Source organism: Calypte anna, chromosome 2 (assembly GCF_003957555.1).
Source record: "Calypte anna isolate BGI_N300 chromosome 2, bCalAnn1_v1.p, whole genome shotgun sequence".
Classification (NCBI taxonomy): Eukaryota; Metazoa; Chordata; class Aves; order Apodiformes; family Trochilidae; genus Calypte; species Calypte anna.
The window spans coordinates 137,285,716-137,309,118 of record NC_044245.1 but is presented as its reverse complement, the minus strand read 5'-3'; the positions used below and the strand labels follow the sequence as shown (position 1 = coordinate 137,309,118).

Genomic DNA, 23,403 nt, shown 5'->3' with positions numbered 1-23,403 from the left:
AAATGCTGTAATTCAAACTATTCCATGCTTTTCCTTTGAGCTTGGGCAGGTAGGAGGATCTCCTGGCTCTGCTGGAGCTCAGTAGAGCTGCCAGGAAAGGGAGATTTCAGGGATTCTACAGTCTGGCACCAAGTGATAGACTTCCTTGTGTGGTTTTCCACTCCACACTCAGGAGGATGAGTGTTCCAAAAATTTTGCAGCTGCAGCCCTGGGAGATATGTGTGTTCAGAAAGCTTTTGAGTTAAGCTTTTTGAGTCCAGAAAACACGAGCCAAATGGGAGGCTCAAAAGACTTGAAGGGGAAGCCACCAGTGCTCTGTTTGCTTTCAGCTCCCCCAAGGAAGGAGTAAAGATTACTCAGAGCAGATCCTCCGTATAAAGGCATGCTTGTGGGGTTAGGTGTGACCATGTCCCATCATCAGTTCAGACAGTGCAGGCATCACTACTGCATCAGTGTGATCTCTGATTGGGAGCTGCTCTCTGAAGCCAAAGCCATTTTAGATATGCAGCACGGGGACCATTGTGGTCCCAGACTTTGTCGCAAGCTTCGTGTCATCTCTTGAGCAGTTCTGGCTTCGTGAGGTCAAGCAGGCATTCTCCAGGCAGGAGGCAATGCCAATGTAAATGCCACAACACATGCTGTGTCTGGTTTGGCAGAAATATGATTTGTGTCCTCATGCTTAATAGGAATTGAATTTTGTCTGCCAGTTGATCAGCACTGTGCACATTGGTAGTAAAGAGCATGTTGGTGATGTTAGGTCAGTATAGCTGGCCTGTGGTTTGATCAGACAGCTCGTGCTTTTTTATATAACCCTGTTCAGCTGTGGTTTGGCAGCAGTGGGGCTTGGTTATCTCATTATCATCCCTTGAAGACAGAGCAAGCCTCATGTCACTGGCCCATGGTGCAGGGTAGACATGGACTGGCACTGCCATCACTCTGGTCCTGCTGCTGGGATCTTGAGCCAGCTCTGTGAGCTCATCTGGCTCCCTGGCAGTGGGTGATGTGTCTGGATGAACACCACTATAGTAGAGGGAAAGTTTTAGGGAAAATCCATTGTGTTGAGCAGGTAGCCAGAAGCAATTGCCTGATTACCCTCTGATCAACTCATACCAATTAATATACCTTCAATTATAGAACCCTGCATTTTCTTTCATTAGCCTGTGTCTCTATTATGGAAACACAGCAGAACAACCTCGCCATCTCCTTAACATGCAGCACACACAAATCTCACTTTGGCCCCTTTTCACTACATGATATGTTCCCCATCTAGCTCTAAATGGATGGCATGTTCAGAGGACAAATGCCAAAACACTGCAGCTGTGCTTTTGGGAGGTAAAACATTGGGTGTCTGTTGAGTGGCAATGGTTTAAAACTTGAAGAGGGGAGATTTAAGTTAGACATTAGGAAAAAATTACTTCCTATGAATGTGGTGAGATGCTGAAACAGGTCACCCAGGGAAGTTGTGGATCCGTCCTTCCTGGAAGTTTTCAAGGCTAGGTTGGATGGGGCCCTGAGCAACCTGATCTAGTGGTAGGTGTCCCTGCTCATGGCAGGGGGGTTAGAACCATATAATCTTTAAGTTCCCTTCCTATAATTCTGTGATTTACATTTGCTGGGAGGTGATTCCCTGGGTCTCTGTTTGCGTTCATGGTGTCACCCCAAGTATTCGTGACTGTGACCGCAGCTGGGCTGGACCAATGAGGAGGCTGAGCCAACTGGGGGGACTGGAGGCACTTTATTCCTGTGTCACCTCAGGTGATGGGTTTTTGGAGACCATGGACCCAGGTAGCTCACCAAGACTGCTGGGAAGCTGATGCAGAACAGAAAGTGAAGCTCAGGTTTCTCCAACTCCTGTTGCTGGATCCCCTTCCTGATCCTCATGTCACCTTTGTTCTTTATCAATAGCCAAGCCTGAGTGTCTGTGAGAGTAGCTGTTTCCTGGAGAATGTTGAAAAGGAAAAGTCGGGGATGGCCTAGGCAAATATTTGAAGTGTGGAGAGGAAGAAACCAGATTTCTGTGTTTGAATGTTTTGGGTGGTCAATGAAGAGTTCCACTTGCAAGGCAAGACAACTGCTTGTAGCCAGAGGTTGTTTTGTTTGTGTTTTTTTTCTTTGCTGGGAAGAACTGTGTGATTCCTTGTGAGACTTGTGGGGGCAGCAGGGAGGAAAATCATACTGTAACTGGATACAGTACATGGTGTGCTGGTAATGTATACATAAATAGAGACTCCAGCACTCAGCACTGGGTGGAAGACAGGCCTTCTATATTTATCAGGCTTTACTATTTTTGTAACATGCAGTGTTACACTGTTGTTAAAAAAATCTGTATTGGTTCCTAAGTATTATCGTTGCCTCATTCTGGAATCAATTGTACCAGACCTTTCTTATTGACTCTGACCTCACTGTGTTTAAATAGCTGGAAATTACAAGCGTTTCTTGTCTACAGGGACATAGGAAGAGTGACATCTGAGTTTCTGTTGATGGTTGCCTTTTCTATAGGATTGCTCTCCTCTGCTTGGAGGAGGCTCTCCATTTCTGTGATTTTCCGTGTTTCCTACTGGAGCCACCAGGAGCAGCTGACACTGTGGATTCCCTCCCAGGATGGGAGTCTGCAAGGAGGACTTGCTAGCAGAGGCAGTGGGTGACTCCTCAGCAAGCTGCCCATCTTGGCTGATTGTGATAAAGCTGGCAGGTCAATTAGAATATGTATTTTCAAAAATGCACTCTTAAAATACCTACCTTGCAAAAGAGTGAAAATACTTCTTGCTGTCTTAGACGTAGCACCGAAGTAAAAAGAGAAAGGAAAATCTACTCTGCTATGCTGTACAGTGTAGTAAGAGAGCTGAGGTTTTGTTTTTTGCAGATCCGTTTCAGTTGAACACTTTTGCTATACATTACCTTCTTTGTCTCCAAGATGGGATTACTGCATTTTTAGAAGTGCTTCGTGATCCTCAGGTTTAAGGTGTCACACAAAGCTACTTTTGCTTCTGACTGGGGGGATCAGGTTAGATTTTGGGAATATTTTATGTATATATCAAGCTGTACTCCTGTGTGTGGAAAAAATAGCATGGGATATTTCCATTTTCTCTTTTTTTCAGATGAGGTTTTGTCTTTCTAAGGCCATGACCAGAGCCATTTGCAAGTAGCCTTTGTGGTTGCTTAGGAAATGGTAAAAGTCGAGGGCTTTTTTGTGGGCTTTTCCATTGCAGGCAGACTAGTTATTACAGGTTAAGGGACTTAGTTAGCAGTAAGAGAGAGCTGGCAAGACAGGAAGGGAATACTTCATAAGCCTTCAAATTAATAGCCCAGCTGTATTTATAATCTTGATGTCATTCCCCTGCTACAAAAAGCTAAAACCACCATCTTGGACCTCACGATTAATGACGAATTTGCCCATAATGAGAATGATGCTGGTAAGCATCTCCATGCAGTGACATTTCTTTATTTGACCTCCTGTCTGTGGCTTGATCATGAAAGTTGAGATGGATATTGAGTAATTGTGACTATATGCTTGATTACAGGGCAGTAAGAGTCAAGTGGATAGTGTTTCGGGTAGTTGGTGTGGAGAATAAAGGGACAAGGGAAACTGAGCCCTGGTTGGGACAGTGTGGTGGGTTGCTATTACATTAAGGTGGGAGAGGCTGCCAAATGAATACTACTGTACAATTAAGTGGGGCTGTTAATGGCATGACTGAGCCAATTCATCAGTGACAATGGTGTATTCTTGTATCTGCTTTCCCTTACAACTGCTGGGTGAAGATATTCAGGGGAAACAAGAGCAGTGGGAAGAAGGGAGGAGGAACAGAGACTGAAGATCTGGTGCAGATGCAGTGACTTTTAAATCTTTGTTCCCTAAAACATTTCAGATTCCTGGACGGGTTTTATGGAAACCTGGCAGCTTGCTGTCAGAGCAGTATATTCCTGATGAAACATCTTCATGTAGATGCTATTTCTGTGCATCTGCTTGTTTGGTGTGTTGGAAAGATGAGGAGGAAAGAATGGATTTACTTCTCTCAGGTGGAGGCTTCTGTGCAAAAGGACTGAATCAAGGCAATGGATGTCTTCTGGCAGAGGATATTCTCAGTTATTGGTGTTTTCACAGGTAAATAGCAGTAAACTGCAGGGATCTTTGAGACAGAAGAATACATAGACAAAAGTGCCATTTTTGGTATTTCAAGGGAAAGCCAAATTCAGGAGCTGGAGGCTGCAGGCAGTGCAATATTTCCTTAACTATAGACAAAGACATTGTCTGACTCATTCATGTTTATGATTTTCAACATATTTTTTAGGAATTAGTATGTTGCTGGACCTTGTAATTTTTTGAGTTAAGAGGACCCTAAACCAACTTGCTGTTAGAAAATAGTAGCAGAGAGTGGCTTAGAAAAAAACACAATGCACATTTTGTTTTAAACAGTAAAATACACCCCTGTAGCAGGGATTATATTCATCACCACGGGCTTTAAGGGTTGAATTTTGTACATATATTTAAAAAAAAAAAAAAAAAAAGAAAAAAGTGTCTCTAGTTGAGGCCTCTGCCCAGCTGGGTGGCTCAGCTCCAGGGCTGGATGTGTACTGGGTGGGATGTCTGCTGGGTACCAGGAGAAGGGAGGTAAGTATGTGTGAAAGGCCAAGTATGGAAGAAGGACAGTTAAGACTGCAGGATGCAATGCTGTATCTTTCAGTGCAACAGCTCCTTTTCCCTTCCCAACTCTGTTTCTTCCCCTATGTCTCTGGGCTACACTGTTTTGGTTTAGGTAGGGAGGAGGTGAGAATGTTACTCTCAGTTTCTAATGTGAGATATAAACTGTAAACCACATGAGCAACCACGCAGTTCAAATGAACACCTGCAGCAGAGATGCTCACCATAGCTTGAAACACATCCACATTGACCTGGAGGGCTGCTGGTGTGATGGCCTTTGTGTCTGGCACCTCAAATCAAAACCAAATCTGAGAGCTGCCAGTGCTGGATGGTGCACCACAAGCATGTGATTTTCAAACTACAAACTAGTATGAATGCACTCCACTGATCACAATTTCCTTAGAAACTGATGACGTGTGATGATTTGAGGTAAATCTGACAGGGTTTGTGTTGAGTCAGCTATCCACTGAGGTCTCCTGACTCAGATCAGGGGTCATTCCACCTTCTGAAACTGGTGTGAAACCAGGATGGAGATGGAAGCGACACAGCTGGTGGGGAGGAGCCTTCCTCACCATAGGCTCCCTGGGTGTTGCATCTGGGCCTTGGGGAAAACCCAGGGCTCATGGGGCCCTGAACTTCAGCAATTACTCTGGTTTAAAGAGCATGATTTTCTTTTAAACATGGTAAAAAGTGATGTGTGAGATGCATTTTTAAACAGAGCATGTTTGTCTCATGTCCATTGGGCAGAGAGTTTATGTAATCACTTTGGTTAAATTGTCTTATTTTTCTGTCTTCTTCTTGTTATGCATATTTTATATTCGGTGCCTACATTGTTTAGAAATTTTTTCCTCAAAAGAATTAGGTGCAATTGCATTGGGAAGCAATTGTTGCAGTGGTGTATGAGTCACTGCAGCTACATGGAATGGGAGATGCTGGCAGCAGGCAGGGGAGTGGAGGCAGAGCTGGGGCAGGCAGGGAGGAGGAGGTGCATGGGGGCTTTTGTTGCCCAAATGGAGGAAGCCCTCAGTGTTCAATACTTCTGTATTAGGAGTTGGTTGAAGCCTTGCCATAAGTGATGTATTGGAGGAAGAATTTAAAAGATGAGGCATTGCCTGCTTTCAGTCCCTGTTCAAGGGATCAAGTCTCAGCTTTTGGAGACTGAAGCATCCAAAGGATCTTCTATGATATTAAAATGCAGTGCTTGAAAGTGTCCCTTAACACCAAAGTCTGTTAAACACTGCAGTTGGAGGACACTGGGAAGTGCTGAGGTGACTCTGCATGTGCATTTGAGTAGCAGAGCACAACTAGGATGCTTTCTAAATTATTTCCCCCCACTCGTTTCCTTTATAGGATATGCGTGTGTGTCTAAGTACCTCTTCTTGGAATAAACTCTGAAGCCTGTTTGGATGCCAAGTTTGACAAATTATGACTTCTTTTCTTCCTAGTGAAATACTGCCTGCCTTTTTACTCTGCTTCTTTTTCTTTCCTTTTCTTTTGGTTGTATTATCACAATGGCTGATCCAACATGCAGTGTATGTCTTCCTTGTTAAATTATGTCTTGTATGTTTTGATCTCTAGTGTTTCACAGTAACTTCTAAGTTACATGTGAAGATGCTCAGTATTGTTACCATATGAATTCCACTGTGAGGGGATGTGTGAGTTGCTCGATTTGGTACCAACCTTGGGAATGTTTCCCTGCTCCTCCCAAAAGTCACAGCATCATGCTATTTTACACCACCTTGCTGTGTTGAAGACAACTTTTTTGTCTGTGCATAGAGAAAACCTGGAGTTGCTCTTAGGCAGATTAAAATAATGGATCTCTTGAAAGAATATTGCCTAGTATTTATTGCTGCTCTCCAGAGGATAATTTCAATAAGAATTTATCATATTTATTCAGCAGCAGACTAATAAATTCAGATTTGTTTAAACAAAGACCTGAGGAAGAACCTGCTAAATGCTTAGGGTTATTCATTGCAGGCATAAGCTACTTCATTTCTCTCAATGTACTTGTACCTGCTTTTGTCACCATTTAATTTGGCTCTTAATATCTTATTTTCAGCACTTTCTTTCCTCTGGGTACTGCAAGTCATGTTCATCCCTGGTGTAAGTCTATTGAGGATAATGACATCTCGGATGCTTTCTGGCTTTGGATGAGTTTGATTTGTTGTTGTGGCAAAGTCTGGATAAAGAAAAAGACTATTGCAGGAAAGAATGATCTAATACACTGAGCTTGAATCCCGGAAGGTCCTGAATATGAATCCTCCCATGCTGTGTTTGTGGCTTTGAATAATCCACCAGGTCTGTCTTTTTTCCTTTATTTAAAACCAGACTCAATGCATACCATTTGAAAGGTACTGTTATGCAGTGTTTGTCTAAGGAAAGTGTGTGCATGTCCATTAATAGTTCAAGGTTTTTGTTGGGAGGTGTTCTTAAAAGCGAAGAAACCAAAAGGGAAATTGGCCAAATGGTGACCAGGGGTAGACATGGAATGGATGAGAGGTATGGTACTGATGGTAACATGAACATAAAGCTATGTGATGTTCTGGTATGCCTTGCTCTGTGTGTGTTGGGCTTCATTTCATGAAGCCAAATGGATGCTCTAAAAAATACTCGTAAAAATATAAACTTCACCCTAACTGAAATTTATTGCATCAAAATTAAATTTTCAAAGCTGTGTCCCCTGTGTGAATGGGAATACTCTGAGGTTGTCAAGCATGTTATGTCCGGTGTCATCCACATTTTTCTTCTTGGAGGTATGTGATTTGTGTTGTCTCCATGCATGTTCAGAACTGACGTGTAGGCCATCATTTGCGAGAGCACACACACACAAACACAGACACACACAAACACACAGACACACACACAAGCACACACACACACAAACACACAGACACACACGTTTTTAGTGGAACTGAATACACTGTGACGTTTGCTGGTTGCCATCCCACCAACTCCTTTCTTTACATTCAGTCATCTTTACAGTTAGGTGATTGCAAACACTCTGAAATAACCTGTGCTTCATGTGTGTGACAACCAACCAGACAAAAACTGGTGGGAGAGCTGGTCTTACAAAGCACAGGTGCCACAAACAGAAGCATAGTGGGTTTTTCAGGTCTCACAACCATTTCAAAAATCCGTTTGTCAGACCTAGCCATAGCAGTGGGAAAAAGCAGCACAACCCATTGCAAGACTCACCCTTCACTTTCTGTGCTGGGCAGGGTTTGACAAGTACTTGTGCTCACAGGGGAGTTCAGGGCTCAAAAAGACTGTGGCAGTCTTTGGAAAGTTCTACCATAGGGAAAATCTGCAGAATATGGAGGGTTAATATCGTTCAGGAGGAAAATGTGATGGTGACCTTTTTAATGTAAAAAAAAGCCAAGGAATGCCATGGGCATTAACCTAAAAAGAGGCCCACTAACAGTTCTTGGCTTTCTAGGAAATCTTTGCATGTGTTGGTTGTTTCTTTTCCATCACAAATGGATTTTTCTGTGTCCTGGGAGTGAATCACAATTTTTTTTTCCTGCACTCATTTTAAATTAAAAAGTCAGAGAGGAAACCTTTTTATATAAGTGGTTGAAAAACTGGGCAAGCCGTAGGAGAAAAATAAGCTGGTACAGATTAATTGAACCAAGAAACAGAAGTGACAGGTTCCTGTGCCTTCAAATCCTTGACAAAAGAATTATTAATATGACTAATATGTTTGTTTCTTGGTGTGATCTACTCTTGCATTTCAAATAATTTCACATGGGCATTACGCTTTTCAAAATCCAGAGTGAAACAAAGCTCCTGATGTCTTGATCTTTTCCATCAGATATAGTATTGGGAATGCAGTACTGATGTAGCAGGAGGTGCATGTGGATTAAAATTATTGGCCAACAGGGAGAAAGAGTGATCCAGGCAATTTTTCATACCTTAAAGTCTTCCTGTATACATTTAAGACAGTTGGGCATGCTAATGGGTGTGATCTTTGGGCTGCAAGTGGTTATGTGCCTGGTGATCTTTTGCTGCCATCAGTTATCTGGCAGCCTCCTAGTTGCCAGTGTGGTTAGTACTTGTCATGTAGGTGGTACAGGTTTTTAATTGCTTTTGTCTGGACTGGTGGCAGGGCTCTGTGATTTATTGTCATGACTATTTGCTTGGATTAAGTGCTGAAAGTTTAGCATCAGATCTGCAGTGCTGTTGTGCTCATGGATGTGGTGCAAGATATGGGGCTCCTAATAGAAAGCTGCTGTTGTTGGCTGCATCCTTAGGCCTGCTTGGAAAAAGAAGAGGCAAGAGTCAACATGCAGTGTTCACAACTGCTGCTTTTTATTCTGTCTGATGTGATCCTGCAGGACTTTAGGCAGTATTCTCTGTTAAAATCACTGCTTGTTTTTTAAATAGTGCTCTCCTGTGTTGTTCACAGGGGGTGAAGCACAACAGCAGTATCAGTCCTCAGGAAATCCCCACTTCCTCAGCCTGTGCTGCTAGTGGGGAGGGGGTGTGTGAATGGGAGACTCTGGAGCTTGGCTGAGCACTGCTGCAGCTCCTGCTCCACCACAGAAACCCAGATCTTCTTCATGGCCTGGGCTTCAACATGGGAAGCTGAGCTGCTTTGCTGTTCAGAATAAAATAATGAAAATATTGAGACTATTTGATTTGGGGTAACTAATTGATTTTGAGTGAGGAACAGAACTGAGCACTTTGGGAAAGTGTGATTTTTGTGGGTCTGGTTTTGGAGAATCAGATGTTTTGCTCTCTGTCCTAAAAATGCAGGGGTATCAAGGTCTGCATGTGGCTTTGTTATAAAATGGAAATAACAAAGATGAGCAGGCTGGATGTTGTTCCTGTAGGCATTTTTTTTTTTTTTTTTTCCGTCAAACACATCAAAGCCTCATTGCAGGGTGGAGGTGGCTGTAGTATGTGGATTTTGGCCATTACAGGGGAAAGTGGCACTGAGTATGTTACACTGTCCTTAGGTCTGGCACCCTCCTTTCTGCTGAAAACCAAAACCTGGTGTCAGGATCATAAGGGGAGGCTTTAATGGCTGTGCAGCTGAACAGCCAGCTACCAGGAATAGTGATAATGAGTGTTTATGACCCTTCCTGGTCCCTTCAGTGGTTTTGGGCAATAAATGGGCACCTTTCTAGTGCTAATTTGAAAAGGGACAAACTATTTTTGTTTGATGGCTCCCAATGTGCTCCAAGCATGCTGTGACCTCTGCCGGTCTCTATGCATTAACAAACTTCTTAATGGTTTTACAGACACTTTCCTTAACCACACTGTACCTATTCCCATGAATATTTAATGTCAAGAGCTTTAGTTTGTATTATTATGCTTTTTTTTGTCATTTGGCTTCCACAGAAGTGGATACCCCCCCTCAGACCAGGTAGCAGCCAACGTGCCACACAGACCCCACTTGCACCTTCTTTTTCAATCCCTCCCTTTTCAGCTGTAGCTGTGAGAAAGTTTAATCTAATGCCGTTGTGCCTTTGATTCTTTTTTTTTTTTCCTTCTTAATGAATTTTTATTTTTAAGTCTCCCCCCTCTCCCCTTTTTAACTGCAGTTTGGCAAGGGCCTAAATTGCTACTACTGCTGCTCATCTACCGCAGCCCCCGGGGAGCGGTGCTGTTTCCCACAGGATTTGCAGTTGAACTTCCCTGGAGCACAATGGCCATCCTGCACCCCGCCTGGGTGCCAGGAGATGAATTCCCCACACTTCATGGGTCGCTGGTCCTCTTTATCTGCAGCAGAAATGGAGGAATGTCTGCCCAGCACAGCCACTTCTGTAGGGCAGGGCGCATGCGGATCTGTCCCGTCTGGGGCACCCTTCTGAGTGTTTCCTTTCTTTGCTGAAGAAAATGCATTTTTCCAATTTGTAACCCAGGTACTCTTTGTTGGCAATTTATTTGATGAATATTTTTTCCCTTGTCGTCTTGCAGTGCTGGTGTTGCCTCCTGTCCCATAATTTGTATGCACATCCACAGTCTGTCCTCCACCTTTTGCTCTTATGGAAGGCTCTTTCTTCTGCTAGAAGGAAAGCATGCTCGGGATGCCCACTGCATCAGGCAGAGATGGTGGTGTATTGGCATTAGAGTAAGTTTTGCTAAATGGCATTTCGTGTCTGCTTGAGCACATTTGAACATGCCCTAGCCAGGGATGTAGAGCAGTCATAGCTATGGGGTATGGATTTACATTCCCTGCTGTCCAGGTGCAGCTGCAGGATGGATGATGGGAATTTGTTCCATCTGTGCAGTATTTTCCATGTCGGAGCCAAGGGCAGAGCACAGGCCTCCTCAGCGGCCATCTGATGTGGGTGCTTTTACCAGGCATTGCTTTTGCTCTGAATGAAGCTTATGGCCATTGGCAGGATAAGCTGTGGACCAGGGATTTCTGATGCTGATGCCCAGTCATGCCAAGAAGTCATCAGCTTGTTTCAGGAGTTTTCCACCCATCTGTCCTGAGTGCGTCTGAAAGCCAGTGCTGTGTCCTCCTCTGAACACAATAGCAATCCTTGGTTTTGTTTGATGACATTCCTGTTTGAAAAGCAAAACCATATCAAACATAAAACCAATTAAATTAAAGGCATATTGTACCCAAAGTTACAAATATTTCTTTTGCAGTCTGTGGGCTGGTCCTCTTACCATTTTCCACAAATGGATCCACTTCCAGGTTTTTAGCTGCTCCCAACATCACCTGTGGAGTTTTTCCTGGTTTTAAGTTGCCTTCTGGCCATCAGCCAGAAGGAAGAGTGTACTCCTGAGTTAAAACTGTTTTAGGACTGTTTTTACAAGGAACCTGTAAAAATACAGTGGAAACGTATCAATACATTAGCTGTGCTGAACTTACCTCTGTGCTGTATTCCATCTTGAGCTTATTTTAATTGATTTGTAGACCCAGGTGTACCCCTCTAAATCAGATGGGCCTCATTCAGCATTTGTGCTTGAGTGTGAGAAGGTTGTAACAGAGAGCCCAGGAAACACTTCTGAGTTGTGAATCACTGTGTATGAAGGGCAAAATGGTCAGTGTTGCTCTTGGAGTATTTCATCCTTAATGTAGGCTTAGGGGTGAATTCATTTTAGGTGAACCACTGTCACGAGCAGTTGATTTCTGTGTGTGTAGGTGCTGGTTAGTGTGTAGGTGGCCAATTATGTTTGAAAGCTCCAGTGGTCTTTTTTTGCAGAAGCAGATTGCTGCCACTCCTGTGATACACTTTAGGAGCCTGTGTCATGTGTTTGGGTGACTGTGGTTTGACAGAAACCACTGAGCTGTATGCTGTGGTATTTGTCTCAACCATCGTCCACGTTGGTGAGAAAGCAGGTAGGATACTCCAAATGTCTTTGGAGAAATCTCATGCTGGTTGAAGGGATCTTTTTGCTGGGGATTGTATCAATAGGTCTCTTTTTTCTAATTGTTAATCTAGGTATAATTTAGCCTCTGGTCAGGCCAACCACTTATCCTGGGTTTGCTTGGGTCTCAGATCTTAGTGGTAGGGTGGGATTGGGAGATTGAAGCATATTCTTAATGGTAGGAGGGAGGCTTGCAGGCAAGAGGCTTTTCCTTCGCTTTTCTCCCTGTGTCTGGAGCAGCTGCAGTGCTTTGTTCTCAGAAGCCTCTTGCAAACTCTTTTCCTTTGGTCCTTGTACTTCTGAAGCTCAGCTCAGCCTTCACTGTGGAGAGTTTGGAAACTTGCTTTGCAAATTGGTTCCTGAAGCCTGCAGTCACAGTCATGACATTACGGATGTCGTAACTGCAGGGGCCCCATCTGCCTGGCTTCCCCCCACAGGCTGCTTTTCTGGGTTGTGAAAATTGAAATGTTCAGCTCTGGATGCAGGTGCCAACCTGTGGTTTAGGGTTGGGGCTTGAGAGGCCAAAGCTCTTCTCGTCACAGCTTCCCTGGGGTGATACTGGATCATGATGGGTGTGAGACAAGGCTCTGCAAAACCTACTTAATATTTCACAATTTGCTCCACAGGTAAGTAATGTCTATGAGGCAGAAAATGCATTTATTCTCACTCCCTTGGATCCAAATTAGCTCCTGTCTGTGCAGACCTACCAGGCCAACAGCTGCTCATGGCAGCAGCTGCAGGCTTGTTCAGGGTTGCTGGTGTGCTGCTCTACCTGGCCCCCTGTGCCTTTGCCTGGGAAGACCATGTCTGCTTGACCTTTTTGGGAGGAAAGGGAAATGCTGCTGGTGTCCTGCAGGCATGGAGAAGTGCACGGCTTACACTCTTCTGCCCTCTGTGCACTTCACCATGGTTGCAGGACACCAGCAGCATTTCCTTTCCTTCCTGAAAAGCATAAGCTGTGATGTTAGTGAGTATTTAACTGTGGGTGTAGGTTTTTCTTTTGACTAATAAAGAAGAAAATGTCTCTTGGATAGAGAATTGTTAAAAAGTGTTAAAACATTACTGGAAAGCTAGTAGTGGTTGTATAACAGCTAAAGCTTGCTTGCCCTCCTGTGCAAAAGGCCTGTCTTACCATGTACTCCCAGCACCCATGGTATGCTTCTGTGCCACATTAAACTGATGTAAGTCATCATGTTTCCTTTGGATTTAGGGAGTGGGAACCTGTTACTGATCTCTTTGCCTCCCCCTGTGCTGAGGAAGTGAGTGGAGCTGGGGTGCAGTTTTCTGGGAGGTGAGCCTCCTTGCCATACTGCTTTTAACATTGGACATGCATAACAAAAGCACACTAACAAGGTCCTCTCTTTGAATTACCTGGATATAACATGGGTTGCAAAAAATGAGGCTTCTCCACTCTTTCCTATCCTGTCCTTGTCGGGGGAGTATTTCTGATTGCTTAAACTTGGTTTTCCCTAAGTGAGAGTTTACAAGCAATTGGGACACTTCCATCACTGCTCTAGCCTTTTATTCAAGATAATATTAAGAGACATCATAAAATCACAGTGTCAGAGCAAACAAAGCTCTATGTAATTTTATCCCATATTAATGCAGAGTGTCGCAGATGGTGCTATCATTAGACAGCAATCTATAAAAATGGCCCATGAGACAAAGCCCTGGCACAATTATTTATTCTTCAATTATTTATTCAGCCCTTTAGGATGTGTAATACTGACAGACAGCACAGAATGTACTCCCAATTTGCAGATCTTGACTGACTGAGTCCTGCATTGTCGATGGAATAAAACATGCATGAGGGGAGGGTGATACAGCATGGCTTCAGATTTTATTTTATGCTTTTTTCACATTTACTATGTGGCTTGAAGGCCACCTCTTTTAAGCAACGTCCTCCACCCTAATGTTCGTCTTTTTATTCCAGTTAATTGCAAGGAAGACAGTGATCTTGGCCGAAAGATTTGTAGTCCCTTGTGCTTCTGGAGCCAGGGGTTGGTTTCCCTGCGGGGCTAACATCAGCTGGCCAGCCTTGCAGGGCAGACTAATTGGGCAGGAGTCTGCTTTCCTGCCAGCCCCATCAATCCAAGGAGCTCTGCTCTCCTCACCGGATGACAGTGCTGTGGATTCTGCAGAGACCCCGTGGGAAGCAGGATGGGACCTGCCAGCTTCTGGTCAGATTAATGGACCAAGATGCAGGCTTGTTTGGTTAAGACTCTTGAGCCCAACATGATACCTCCCCCTGACATCTATTCCTGTTGCTGTGGCATTTTCAGAGAGAAATTTATCCACTGCCAAATTTTACTGTTGCTTTACTGTCAAAATGATGTCACTGGCATCAAAAGGAGAGCATCTGCCTCTGACTGTACCTTTGCCTCCCCTGTGATAAGACAAATGTTTCTGTGGTTGCCCAGTGAACCAGAACTGGGAACTGATCTGTTTTAAAGCTAAGTACTGGTTTAAATTTAGACACTGAGTGACTATGAAGCTGCTTAAGTGTCATTGTCCAAAATGGCTCACATTAATCTGGAAAAATCCTCCTAAATAGCTATATTATACTAATAGCAATTTGAATTCTGTAGAGGTTTTAGAGTACCAATAAAATGTAAATTTATCTGTCGCCACTGTCTCCTTTTTCTAGTGTACATTGGTTAGGTTCATCCCTTTGGAACCCATATTGTCAGAGCTTCTGTCCCTGTGCTGAAGCACTCCTGAAATTACTGCCCCAGGGGTATTCTTCTGTATTGCTGGGTTGTTTGTTTGTTTGTTTCATTTTTTGTTTTCTTTTGTTTGTTTTTTAATCTATAGCATTCCTTTGGAAAGCCTCCCTTTCCTTCCACATAGCACTTCTCTTCATACCTGTGATAAAAATGAAAAATGGCCCTTTCACTCAGAAACACAATTTCATTTATTTATTGATGACAATAACTACATGTCTTTAAAACTGCAAAATCCAACCCTGTCCTTTTATTTGATGTTGAATTATTCTGTCCAGTCCTAAGATGATAAACTGTGGGCTGGAGTAAGTAAACTCCCATTTTTTAAAAAAATTTACTGACAAATGTGTAACAAGTAGCTTGTAACTGACAAGTCTCTAATTAGATTAGTTTGTAATTTCTAAAGTCACATTTAGAGAGCTGAGTTAGGTAGTTTTGTGCCTGATGAGACAGGCGCTCTCGGCCATTTGCTGTCATTAAAGTAATTTCTTAAAAATGTGAACAGCTTTGGTCTGGATTTGAAAAGCGGATGGAGAAGGTGTGGGCGGTACCGTTCCCCTTCTGCCATCTCGGCCCAAAGGGCGGCTCTAGCTGCCCCTGCTTGACAGGCCGTGAAACCGCGTGGAAAGGGGCACTTTTTTGGTTCGGAGTTGGAGGCTGCTACGTTGCCACCGAGCTCACCCTCTCTTAGCTCCCGGCTCCCACCTGATCCCCTTTCCCAGCTGCCATGAGGGAGACTTGGGTAGGTTCGGCATTCCCGAAGCGACAGGTTCCGGTATCAGCTCCGTGCCGGTCCCCGGGGCACTGCCAGGGGCGAGAGGGGCAGCGCAGCCACCGGGAGCATCCCGGCCCCTCCCCAGCAGCCTGAGCCCGGTCGGCCTCTTTCACAATTTAAACCGGTTGAAGATGTTCCCCCCGGTGTGTAGCTGCTAGTCCTACAAAGAGAGATGGGTGAAACCCTTACTTCCTCACTGCTCTGTTTTTTCTTTTTTTTTTTTCCCCCCTGCCCCAGAGTATTTTTAGGTTAGAGAAGCCTTTGGAGGGGCTGGGGCAGCAGCGGTGAGGGGAGGGCAGTGGCTGTGCCTCCCACCCAGGTCCCACTGCTGCTCTCAGGAGATTTTCCCCTTTCTGAAAGTCAATTCCCTATAAACTCCCCCAAAGTTTCCTATTCTCACCCTGTTATTTATGGAGCAACTAAATGAATTCAGTGTGGGTGGGTGAAAGAGCCAAGACTCGGTTCCCCTTGGCTCTATTTTTGGCATATCTCCTCCCCCTCTCCAAGGATTGCTATGCCAGGGCTAATTCCCAGGGTCCTCCTCCCACCCAGCTTCCCGGGTTTCGGGGCGAGCCAAAGCTGGATCCTTGGGATGTGACTGCTCTGAAATACCGATTGCTACGGTTACCCAGGTCTGTTTGTCAGCGCTATTCAGCACTGCTTAATCCCCCTTTGTGTCCTCTTTGGAGCCACGGCTGGGATTTTGCAAGTTGATTCATGCCCTATTCACAGCACTTGGGGAGAAAGAAGGTGAAACCACACATGGAAAGGCATAGGGTGTGTGTGTGCATGTGTGCTTCATCTTTGTGAGGTGTTCATACAACGTTGAGAAGAATATATCCAAATGATACTTGCTGCTTGGCTTAAGGAAAGAAATTTGTGGTGAAGCTTGAAAAATCTCTGCTGACACGGAGGCTTTAACCCAGGCAGTTGTGCCAAAAGATCCAGAAAAGGCTTAATGGCAGAAGATAATGCTGCTGTGTCAGCACACATTTTCAGCCCTAGCTGTGAATTTCCTGGCTTTTGTGTACTTGAGTTAAACCCTGATGTTAGTAGCCCATCACCCGCTCTAAATAAGTACCCTCAAACAAAGAGAAAATCAAATCCCAGCAGTTTGCTACTTAGTGGGAAAGACTGGTGGGTAATAATGTGTTTTGAGGCATGAACCTGGTGGCAGAGCAATGTTACAGTCCTTGAGTGACCTGTTAAACCTGCAGTAGTTTGAGTAAGTATAGACATTCTTGGCCAGACATTCTCAGAAAAATGTATTCAGTTTGTGGATCAATAGGTAGAGCTAACAAGTCCTTGGGACTCAGAGGTGCAGTCACCAGTAATCTTTGTGCCGTTGCTCATAGCAAAACACACGTGTGAGCTAAAAAAAAATATTTTTCTTAAACAATTGTGTGATTGTACTTTTTTAATGAATGCAGGCTGCAACAAAATGCTTTTATATTCATGATGGCTGTATAATCTAATTACTGTAGCAACTTACCTTTTGTTTTTTTTATATTTTGCTATTTAGCCCTTGTACCCTGCACACTCCCAGGCAGGAGGATGTGCTGTAATGATCCGTTATGTCCAAGGTGTGGGAAATGCCATATGAGTTTCTGGAGTACGGCAACAGTGGCACCCAGGTCATTCATGTACTTCGGGAACTGGGTAATTCTGACAGCACGAAAACAAGCAGACAGATCTTGGAAAGAATAGCAAAGATACCTAGCGGCATGTCAGCAACCACAGGATATTGTTTTGAGACTCTGATTCTGTGTTGGAATCCGCTAGGTCTGATCCTCAGCTGTCCTGCTCCCTCGGTCTCCTCTAACAAGAAACGATCAAGAGAAAGGAAAGGGAAAACTCTTGAACCTGAAGCTGTAACTGACATGTGAGTGAATCTGTCTAATCCAGCAAGACAGGGGCAGAGGGGCAGGTTTATATCCTGCCCCAACAAAGACTTTCTCAGTGTCTACAGTGAGGAAATGTATAAAACTGTGATGTTCTTGGCAATCCACCCTATGTGCGTGCCTTGAGGTAGCCCTCGGACAGCTGTGGATTGACTGTGGTGTGTTCACTCCATTTGCAGCCTGTCTGAGCTCAGCCATCCTGCTGGCCCCTTCTGGGAATGCTGGGAGGGAGCTCAGGCTGATGTGTCTGAGGGACTGATACCAAACACGGGGTGTTGCCTAGCGCTCATACCCCAGGTAGGTAGTTACTGTGATAGTTACCAGTGTTAAGGCTTGGTGTGGCTGGGAGTACAAGCTTGAGTATCAGTTCTGCAGACTAAATTAGCTGGACATGTGAAATCAAATGCAATGTGTTTTATGCAAGGTGGGTTGTCTGGATTTGTCTGGTAGTTGCTGAAGAGAAATGCATGCTCTGAATTGTCATTCTTCTCCTCCTGACATTATATTAAAACATAGGTGAGATGACTCAGGCTCTGTAGCTTGGCCATGAACTCTTCACAGAGACTAGATGAGTAGTTCAGATTGCAGTTACTTGGTAGAGATATGAATTGAACATGGATTAGATTAACATGGGTTTGGGCTTGTGCTTTAAACCAGTCTAAGCAGAAGTGGTGCTTTCATGGAAGAACAAATATTTCTGTTTCCACTGTCTGTGGAAAAGCTACACACTGAGCTTGTCTGGAAAATGAATGGCCTTCCCCATTGCTTGTTTTAGATGTTGTACTGGGGCAAAGTTCAGAGGTAACACTACATTCTTTTGGCATCAGAAATTTCTCCTTGTGTTACTGCTTTTGTCCTACCCTTGCAGACAGGCCATCACACCCGTGTGGGCATAGACACCCTATTTGTCCTCTCCCTTAGAACAGTCACAGTGCCCTTGCTACTAAGTATGTTTGTGACAAATAGCATGTAGGAATAAGAGTGGGACCATCAGTCTTTTCTAAGTCACAGGTTCTGTAACCATGTTGATTTGCAGAGATGATGTAAAAAAATTGCTGTTGGTCCTGATTGTGTACTGCTTGCCATTACATGTCATGCTGTCAGTCCACAGTGAGGAATACAGCACAGGACCCATGAAATTACAGCTTATGAAATGCTTCTGCATTTTTAAGTATGGTTTGAAGGGTGTGTGGAATATCTGTGCTGTGGTGATTGGAGGTATGAGGAGTAAATTTTTGCAAAAGCCATGTTTTTCTTCTTTTAAATCACATTTGCCCCTTGTATCCAGATTGCTGAGTGGAGCCTTTGGTCCTAGTTCCCTCCTCCAGCCCAAGAAGAGGAAAGAATTTCACTTTTTGCTGTTGTACATGGGTTCAGGTAACAGTGAAGCATGTACCAGGGGCTGGTTAGGATACCTGTAAAGTGACTGCCCTGCTTTGATACTGACAGTGCTTATTAAAAGCACATTTTGTATGCAAGTGTGTGTGTGCCTGTGTGTTTTTGCATACATAGCTTACTTTGGAAGCTGGTATTTTATGAGTGTCCTCATTCAGCTACACAGTTTGGAGAGGGACTGATGGTTCTGACCCAGCTGTTCAGAAGCTGCTGCAGATACCTGTAGGGTTTTGGGCTGGAAAACTTGCAGTTGTGTTTCACTCAAGGGTTCAGAAGTCCTTAAACTACCAGCACTGTCAGGAGGGAAGAAGGAAATGAAGCATCTTCCTCCTCCCTTTTTTTGTGAAACTGATAAAAACCCAAACCTCTTTCACCTTGCAGACAGAAATGAGTTAAAATATAAATGTTAGTGCTGTCACTAAGTCAAACAATAATGATCTACTTAATTCTCTTCAGTGGGCCTGCAACTTCTGAGTCGTATGGGCAGTATGGATATTGCACATAGCTGCCACGTAAAGACATAGGTTGTGTTTTCAGTAAAACCAGAATACCAGTTTGGAAGCGAAGTGTATTCCACATTGCTCTGCTTATGCCAGTTTACTCTGAAAGCAGAATTTGGCCCAGTCTTTCTTTGACTTTTAAAAAGAAGTGAAATATCTGTTACCTATTTACTTCACCTCTCTAGTACTTTAAGTATTACAAATGTATATAGCAGCTGAAATAAGGGGGAAGATTTGTCAGCGACTGATTCTTTGGTGTACAGGAGTTACAGACAAATTGGGTGAAAGCTTTTCTTGGAAGATTTTACTACAGAGTTGTGGTTTTCACTGTTGGCTTTTGTAGTGCATGGCTCATTCTTCTCAAGTTGGCTTTACCGATTGCTCCAGGTCATGTCTGCTGGTAGCCTTCCTTGAAGCCAGTGCCAAACTGTTCAGAGTGGGGAATATGTCATCTAAAATGCAAGACAGGAAAATAAAATTAAATCCTAAAGGGGACATGGTAAGAGGAAGCAGTGAGGATGCTCTTTTCTCAGTTTCTCCTTTTCTGTAAGTTTCCTTTGGTTTGTGAAACCTGATGCAAAGGATGAATATGGGAACCTTGTGGTGGTCCCCAGAGCAGCTTTTCTGCATTGGGCTACAGGTTTTAGAAAGTATCTTGCTAATAGACCTGGGAAAAACTGTAGCTTCTCATGACTGCATAGGCTGCTTGGAAAAAAAAGTGCTGTTTAATGGATGTAATATTATAGAGCCTTAGGGATTAACCATGGTGTGTTGTTCAATAGCTTTGTCAAACAGATACAAATCTTAATTTGGAGAGCAATGGTTCTGGGCCATGCATAGAAACATCCAATAAAGGTTTTAATCTCTGAGCAGCTGAATTTCCCCTGTATTGTGAGACCTAGATGTTACTTAAATCCCATGTATCTGCCAAAATACTTCATAGGTAGATTTTAGTAGCATTTCAGCTTCATGGTGACCTCCTGTGCTGGGGAGGATTTCCTCCCTGGAAAGCAGAACCTGAGGGAGCAGGTATAAGTCTTTTCATGTCACTTGGTGAGTCATTTACCTTTCTGTAACATCTTTTTTCCAGGTCTCCACAATGGTAAATCAGCATTTTCAGCTGGTGTCTCATGGACTGGTCCCATGCAGAGTCTGTGTGCCATAGGAATTGAGCCCCTGGGAGTTGGGGGGCAGCGAGGGGGTGTAAGGTTTGAGATTACTGAACCTGGGTTTGCTCAGCACATGTGGCTTGGAGCCTGCAGCATGAACAGACCTCTGCCAGGGATAGGAGGGCTCTCCTGGGTCATGGTGACATGTGGGCATGACATCCTAATCCCTGGAATGTGTCTTCTCTTGTCTCTGTGTTGGGAAAAAGGCTCAAGTTGCCCATCTTCTTGAAAAGGGGTCTGCAGAAATTATTTAGAAACCATCTGTGAGAGTTTCATTTTGGGGAAAGCTGGGGGGTGGGAGGAGTGGTGGCTGTGAGCAGGAGGACAGGTGGGAGAGGGCAGCAGGGCAGCCTGTGTGCATAGCCTGGGTTTGGGATGAGGTGGGCTAGGAGTGGTGTGATGCTTGCTGGAGGATTAGAGCAATAAGGGCTCTGAAATGAGAAAGGAATGAGTCTGGTTTATTGTGCTCACGTTCCTGAATGAAACTATTTTACAGTGGTTCTGCTAAAAGGTTTTAGCACCAGAGAGAAAATGGGAATGTTTCAATTCTCTTTACAAGGATGGTCTATTTGCATTAATTCTTTTGTGTTACATTGAAGGCAATGTCCTGGTAAAATGTCATTTGAAAGGATTAATTTAGAGTTTAAATGCATCTTGCCAATCCCTCCTTTATTTTCTTCACCTCCAAGAAGAGCACAGAAATGTATGCTAAAATAAATTTTGCTTCCTAGCTGTTTAGGGACATATGAGTAAGACCTAATTCAAATGAATTTAAAGCTTACAGAATGGAAAACATCTGGTCCTGCAGTTCATTGCAGCTGAAGAAACTGGTCTCATTTACATCTCCACTTTTCAGTTCTGGTTTCAGGTGCTAGGACACAGGTTTACAGCCTGAAAAAGGCAGAAGCTTGGCTTGGATGGTCATATTTATTGTACAGCCTTGTTCAAGTCTCATTTTTCTCCTTGTCTACAACTCTGCAAAGTTGTTTTTACTGAGATTTCAATGTATGTAAATTCTGCAAAGCAGTGATGAATTGAAACTGAATAATAATTTAGTACTTGATTTTGAGTAGTACTCTTGACACCATTAAATTAGACTTCTATTGCGTTCTATTTTTAATATATTTAAAAAAGAAAGGAAGATAATTGACTGTTTCTCACTGAATTTTATAAATGGCATTATAAGTATTGGTGGTTCCAAAAGAAAATAAACTTGAGAGGGGCCTAACAAGATCTGCTCTATGACTTTTGGCAGAAGATAAGCAATACTGCAAGATGTAGTTTTCACAGCTGTTGCAGTCTGAACAAAACTGTCATAGGCCATTCTTAATTTCTTATCCACTTGCGACCATAATTAAGTTCTTGCTGAAACTGCTTATGAGGAAATGAAACAGTCAAGAATATTAGTAACTTCTACTGTGCCTACAAAGGATGGCTTTGTGGGGATTAAATACCACCTACCCTGTTCTGTAAACCTAAAGCTAAAGTTTGGGAGCAATATATTCACAGTCACCTGGGTTTCCATTTTCTTCTTGTACTCCTGCTGATCTTGCAAAGTTGATTGATGGTTTTGCCACTGCCCTCTTGCTATATTTGATAGTCAAGGATTGGGGGGCAGGCTTGTGTAGCACATTTGCTTCTTGGACTGATGTCCATGTTGCCCATTTGCTTGCTGTATATATGTTTCCCCAGCATGAGGAAAGAGAGTAAAAAATAAGCTTGGAAAGTGTGAAAACCACCCCTGGGCACTGCTGGTCCAGCAGCCACCTTGCCAAGCACAAGGAGAAGATTTCTCGGCTTCTGGCTCAGGTCTGCACAGAGTGTTGCTGGGATCCATAAATCAAGGTTATTCAGTACCATGGTTGTTAAACTCCATTTGCCTTCCATTCTTCATTTATCAGAAAGAGCCATACAGAACTGGGTAAACAAAAAAGAAAATATAAATCCTTAATTTTAGGAGCAATTATTCTCAAAAAAAAAAAAAAAAAAGGCAATCTGAAGGAAACTGTGCAAAATACATTTTTGTTTCCAAGGGAAACAGTAATGAGAAACAGTTAGGTCATTGTGGAAAAAAAAAACCACATAGAAAACCTTTTTTAGAAAAGATGTAGAAACAAAGCTTATCTTTTTAGGCAGCTTTGCCTAATAGATAAAGTCCTGGACTGGAACAGGGTTCAAATCTCTGCCCTGGTGGAGATGTTTTGTCAACTTAGACCTATCAGTTTGTTCCCTTCTAATTTTTTTTTTTTTTCTCCAGACAGAATACACTTTGTCCTTTGAGAAGTGTTCAGAATAAAGATGAGCTCTTTGAGTGGCCCCCTGATATGGCACAGGGCTAGTACTCACCTGTGCAGGTACTGAGGAGCTGAGGGTTGCAGCTGTGTGTGACAGGTTGTCCTGACTGAGATCCCACTTCGTTGCTGACCTTCCCTTCAGGAGGCTGCTGTTACCAATGGATAGCAGTGCTCTCAGAGACCCTGTATGGTGTAAAATGCCTCCCCTCCCCAACCTCAGCTTCAGAAAAATCAAGTGATTGTATTGGTCACCTCCATACATTTGAGCCACTGCTCAGGTGATAATTAGTGAAGCCTTTTAGCAGGTTTTTGGAGTGTCTTAAGCATTATCCCAGCTTTTCAGGTTGACTTGCATGCTTAGAGTAGTACAGCTGGGAGCACGGCCAATTGAAGCCCCCAATCCAGTGTCTTTGGTATTTCTTCCTCTGTCTGAGGACAATATTTAATGTATTTCATGCTATCAAACCCAACCTATAAGGGGTAGGTCAGCATTAAAAGAGCTGGAGAATTGGAAGAGATACTGAAGTTTCACTTAAATTGGGTGTCTTCAGGACCACAGAAAATGAAGTCCTGTGTGCTTGGTGTTACAAAACCTAGTGCTGAGACAAACACAAAGTGGTGACTAGCAATGTTTGCTTGTTTTGCAGTATTTGATATAATGCTTGAGTCTTTGCTTCC

The 23,403-nt window shown here is 43.6% G+C and overlaps 1 protein-coding gene across 2 annotated transcripts in view; it reads left to right on the top strand.

The window, feature by feature from the left end:
- Positions 1-23,403, top strand: part of EXT1 (exostosin glycosyltransferase 1) — a 179,170-nt gene that overhangs the window by 16,905 nt on the left and 138,862 nt on the right. The window lies entirely within an intron of this gene.